Source organism: Chiloscyllium plagiosum, chromosome 39 (genome assembly GCF_004010195.1).
Source record: "Chiloscyllium plagiosum isolate BGI_BamShark_2017 chromosome 39, ASM401019v2, whole genome shotgun sequence".
NCBI lineage: Eukaryota > Metazoa > Chordata > Chondrichthyes > Orectolobiformes > Hemiscylliidae > Chiloscyllium > Chiloscyllium plagiosum.
In genome coordinates, this window is record NC_057748.1 from 17943779 (window position 1) to 17949438 (window position 5660).

At 46.6% G+C, this 5660-nt stretch overlaps 1 protein-coding gene across 1 annotated transcript in view; it reads right to left on the reverse strand.

Moving 5' to 3' along the window:
- The window catches only part of LOC122542295 (chondroadherin-like), a 27686-nt gene extending 23094 nt beyond the window's left edge, over nt 1-4592 (reverse strand). Inside the window, exons 1-2 of the mRNA XM_043679900.1 lie at nt 4377-4592; nt 1541-1643 (exon numbers count right to left, since the gene is read on the reverse strand). The gene's annotated coding sequence lies outside the window, so the exon portion shown is untranslated. The remainder of the gene's footprint in view (nt 1-1540; nt 1644-4376) is intronic.
- Between the last annotated feature and the right edge of the window lie 1068 nt (nt 4593-5660).

The window sequence follows — 5660 nt, forward strand, 5'->3', positions numbered from 1 at the left end:
GCACGGTGTGGGCCGGTGTAGCCCGGAGTGGAGAGTATGGCAGCACGGTGTGGGCCGGTGTAGCCCGGAGAGGGGAGTCTGGCAGCACGGCGTGGGCCGGTGTAGCCCGGAGAGGGGAGTCTGGCAGCACGGCGTGGGCCAGTGTAGCCGGGAGAGGGGAGTCTGGCGGCACGGCGTGGGCCAGTGTAGCCGGGAGAGGGGAGTCTGGCAGCACGGAGTGGGCCAGTGTAGCCGGGAGAGGGGAGTCTGGCGGCACGGTGTGGGCCGGTGTAGCCCGGAGCGGGGAGTCTGGCGGCACAGTGTGGGCCGGTGTAGCCCGGAGAGGGGAGTCTGGCAGCACAGTGTGGGCCGGTGTAGCCCGGAGAGGAGAGTCTGGCGGCACAGTGTGGGCCGGTGTAGCCCGGAGAGGGGAGTCTGGCAGCACGGCGTGGGCCAGTGTAGCCGGGAGCGGGGAGTCTGGCGGCACAGTGTGGGCCGGTGTAGCCCGGAGAGGGGAGTCTGGCAGCACGGCGTGGGCCAGTGTAGCCGGGAGCGGGGAGTCTGGCGGCACACTGTGGGCCGGTGTAGCCCGGAGAGGGGAGTCTGGCAGCACAGTGTGGGCCGGTGTAGCCGGGAGAGGGGAGTCTGGCAGCACGGCTTGGGCCAGTGTAGCCGGGAGAGGGGAGTCTGGCAGCACAGTGTGGCCCGGAGTGGGGAGTCTGGCGGCACGGCGTGAGCCGTTGTAGCCCGGAGCGGGACTGCAGCAGTGAAGAAGGAAATGTTTGATTCTCTTTCAGGTATCTTTTAAAATATTTTATTCTGAGTTAATGTGAACGGCACCAGTGCTTGGGCAATGGTACATACTTTTCACTGTATTTTATATTGAATACACATGTCAATAAATGATTCAATCAATTGTTCTTATGCAATGTCTCTAGAGCTAATTCTTGCAACCAGCCATGTGATAATGACCAGATAATGTTTTTCCTCTGTTCATCAATTATCCCGATATCAGCAAGAACTTCCCTTCTTTTCTTTTTAAAGAGCCTAGGGCACTATTTCACAAACACGTGAGATCGTCGCTGACGTCTTGGTTGAATATCTCAGCTGAAAAGCAGCATCGCTGACACTGCAACATTCCCTCAGCCCACCTGCAGTAGTATTGCTACACTATCCTAACACTGACTTGGCCATGTCGTATCCCCTATCCAGTCAAACCTGAACTCCTGATTCTGTTATTCATTTAGTATGAGCAAAATGCTGGAGATCTGAAAAAGACAGGAAGTGTTGGAGAAACTCAGCAGGTCTGGCAGCATTAGTGGAGGGAGGAATAACATTTCGAGTCCAACGTCACTCTTTTGCAGAACTGATTTTTAAGTACTGAGCTTCAAAAAACTGAGTTAAGTCTTTTCACAGATGCTGCCAGACCTGCTGATAATCCAGCACTTTCTGTTACAAATATCTTAATTCACACCATGTACTGTACATTGCTATTATCGTTGGACTATATTGGCCCCTATCCAACAGCCATTCAATTTTAAAATTCTTGTTATCCACTTACCTCTTTATCCTTGATCAATGCCAGAACCCTCTGAAATCTCAACGCTCCTTCAATTCTGAATTCTAGTTGATGCCAATTTTCACTGCTCTGTTACTGCAGACATCTAAAATAAATGTTTATCATTAACATTCATGCCACACCAATGCTAAGCAACAACTATATCCCACAAAAATGAGTCTAATCATCTCTTCTTGACATTCAACAGCATAATCATTATTCAATTCCCCCACCATCAACATTCTGGGAGTTACCATTGACCAGAAACTCAACTGGACCGAGTAGATGTTAAGACTAAACCATCTTCATTTCAGCTGTGCTTGTTTCAAGTGAATTTTAGTACCCGGGTGCTGGTAGGTGGGGCCAGATTGGGTTGGGATATCTAGTCGGCATAGATAAGTTGGATTGAAGGGTCTGCTTCCGTGCTGTACATCTCTGTAACTCTATACAAATATACTGACTACAAAACCAGTTCAAAGGCTGGGAATTGTGTAACTCACCTCCTGATTGACCAAGTTAAGAGTGTGATGGAATACTCCCCATGTGCCTGGATGAGTGCAGCTAGGTTGGTGTGATTCAGGACAAAGCAGCTGCTGTTTGGCTGTCGGTGTATCAAGTTAAAGATTCACTCTATCCACCACAGCTGCAGCAGTGTGCACCATCTTTAAGACTCACTGCAGTAACTTATCCAAGCCTCCTTTGATACTTCCTGAACCCACAACCTCTGCCACGCAGAAGAACCAGGGCAGCAAATGCAAGGAACATCACCATTTGCAAATTCGCTTCCAAACTGGCTTGGAAAGATGTCACCATTCCTTCACTGCCCCATGCCCTCCCCGACAGTACTATCCCCACCAATCCCCATGGATTGTAATAGTTAAGAAGATGGATCACCACCATCATTTCAAGGGCAGATAGGAGTGATCAGCAAATACTTGCCATGTCAGTGATTGACACATCTCAATGAAGTATATCTTATATATTTTTCTACTTTTAAACCCCTTTTGGCTTCAGGGTTGTTTGGGTTTTGCGATGAGTTTGGCTTTGGGATGGGGTTTGGGCGATGGATAGGGGTTACTGGTTGGGATACAGGGTATGATTGGGGGTTCAGGCTTTGGGGTTGTCGTTGTTTTGTGTAAACTGCCAGATTGGAACCAAGAGGTTCGTCCAGAGAGTCTCACATGTGGAAGGAATAGGGTGTCTCAGTGATGCCATAACAGTTGTTTAATGTTTAGATGTGGAGAAATTTGCAGAGACATTTAAGAAACCAATACCTGATGTACAATCACTTACTCCCACATACGCAGCAATAACTTCTGCCTTTAACATAATGTAACGTGTTCTAAGACAAGCTGCATGAAGCAATGTAAGACAATGGCCAAGGGTTTGACCAAAGGGGTTAGTTTTGAGGAGCATCTTAAAGGAGAGAAAGAGGTAGAGATGTTTGGCGGGGGGGACCCTCCAGAGATTAATGTACAGCTGAATGTAGTTTCCGATGGTGGAGCGATTAAAATCATTGAAAGTAATTTTTACACACTCACCCCATTCAGCTCAGCTTTCTATTTGTCCTGCAATATTTAAATTATCAATATGCTAGGACAGTTTGAGGTAATAGTAACTTTTTGATTTATCTTGGGCATCACTTGAGCCACACTCACACCAGTGTCCTAATGCGTCAATGAGCTAAAGTCATAAAGAGGGTTGTAAACTAAATAATGGGGACAAGGGAAGATTTAGAAACTTAACAATGACGGGCAAGATAAAGATGTTATGTGATAATACAGGGAATGATAAACAGTGTGCCTGGAACAGAAGAGAACACAAACAGAAATGTAAGCTAGGCTGACTAATTCAATCAGCGGAGCCAGAGACTTGTAATCTCAAAGTTGTGATTTTGAGTCTCATGTTGAACGAGCCAATCCATTACAGGACCTTGTGGTAGAGCAGTAATGTCCCTGCTTCTACCAGGCAGTCTGGGTTCAAGTCCCATCTTCCCCAGACTTGTGTCATTAACATGTCCAAACAGTTTGATTTAAGTAATTACAAGTGTAAAAGTACATCAGTAACTCGATCAAACTCAAAGCATCTGTAACAGGATCGAAGGACTAATGGAGGCTCTTGTTGAAGTGTCCTTACCTCTGAGCCTTGCATTCAAGTCCCCTTGCTCCAAAGGTTGGGGAATGATGAGAAGGATTGCCAATTGCCACAGTGACTGACTGCCACCTAGTAACCATGATAGCCCATTAATATCGTTCACGATTAAGCACTTGGCAGGGACTTTGCTGTAACAACTGATTACAGCAATGGATGTCCCTCAATAGACAGCCAATAAGATACATTTGAAGCCTAATCACTGTAACCAATAGGAAATACAGCAGTCATGAGAACAGCAAGCTCCCACAAACAGTGCTGAATAAAATGATGAATAAAATCTGTGTATTCAGTCTTGTTCAATGAGAAGTAAACATTGGACAGGACACGAAGGAGAATTCTCCTTGTCGTCTTTACAAAGTAACATTGTTAGATATTTGATGTCTACAGTTGCCTCATCTGCAAGAAAACACGTGCAACAGTCCGTGAGGATTGCACTGGAGTATCAATGTAGCTTTCCTTCTCAAAAAGCTCCAAGTGGGATTTGAACCCATCATGTTAACTCACTAGAGAGTGTTCTAGCTGACAAGAGGGCAAACAAAATTAGACATAGAGAAGCATGAACTACTGTTGACACTCCCAGCTCCCCCTCAGCAAAACAGCTGAACCGTTTTAACTGTAAAACTCTTCTTGTCACCACAGTAACTGCAAACAGAAAGCAGCAACGAAACAATTCATTTGTACTCACCACTCAGGAGGGACAGCAAGTGAGAGAACCTACAGCAGGGCTTATGTTGCTGGGGAACGAAGCTGCTCAGTTGCTTCACTAACCCTGTGCAGTGGTTGTCACAGTGGCTCCTGGAGCCCCGGGGCTGGTGTTTTAAATTGTGGTCAATGTTACATGCCCAGAGAGGAAATTGAGAATTTCCCGCCATTGTCCAAGAGCCTGGCACTGGAACGAAAAGATAAGAATCGGTTTGTTCCTGCAGAGTGGAGCAGCACAGTAAAGGTCAGCTAAAAGGAACAAATATGTGTCCAGTGCAGCCAAGTGAGTTTTCTACCTCCCATTTGCTCTTTTCTCTCTTTGAACTGTGGTCTAATAATGGCATGTTCTGCATTTCACCCACTGGGAGCTAGGAGCTTCCACACAAATAATGTTAAGACCCCAGGTGATGGTACTATGGGTAAGTCAGACTCCAGAATGAAACCTTGCCTGATGTATCACAAGTTCAATTTTTGCAGTTGGTTACCATGACTGTTAGTCACCAGGCATACAATCACAAAGCTGCAAATTTTCTTTAATAAACTTTTGTTAAACAAAGGAAGTGCTTACTCATGGCATGTGAGCTAATGCATGTGGGCCCAGCATTTATTGCCTGTCCCTAGTTCCCCCTTGAGAAGGTGGTGGTGAGCTGCCTTCTTAAATCGCTGCAGTCCATTGCTGTAGGTTGACCCACAATGCCCTTAGTGAGGGAATTCCCGGTGCCAGTGAATGATGACGATGTATTTCCAAGTCAGGATGGTGAGTGGCTCAGTGGGAGCTTGCAGGGAGTAGTGTTCCCATGTACCTCTTGCCCTTGTCCTTCTAGATGGAAAAGGGCATGGATTTGGAAGACGTTGCCTAAGGAACTTTGGCAAATGTCTGCAGTGCATCTTGTAGATAGTACACATTGCTGCTACTGAGCGTCAGTGGTGGAGGGAGTGGATGTGCTACCAAATAAGTGGGTTGCTTCATCCTGGATAGTATCAAGTTTCTTGAGTGTTGTTGGGGCTGCACTCATCTAAGCAAGTGGGGAGCATTCCATCAGACTCATGACTTGTACCTTGTAGATGGTAGACAGGCTTTCGGGAGTCAGGAGGTGAGTTACTCGCTGCAGGATTCCTAGCCTCTGACCTGCTGTTAAAGCCACTGTGTTTATGGGCAAATCCAGTTCAGTTTCTGGTCAGTCATAATCTCCAAGATGTTGGTTCAGTGAGGGATTCAATGACAATAACACCATTGAATGTTAAGGGATCTTGGTTAGATTGTCTC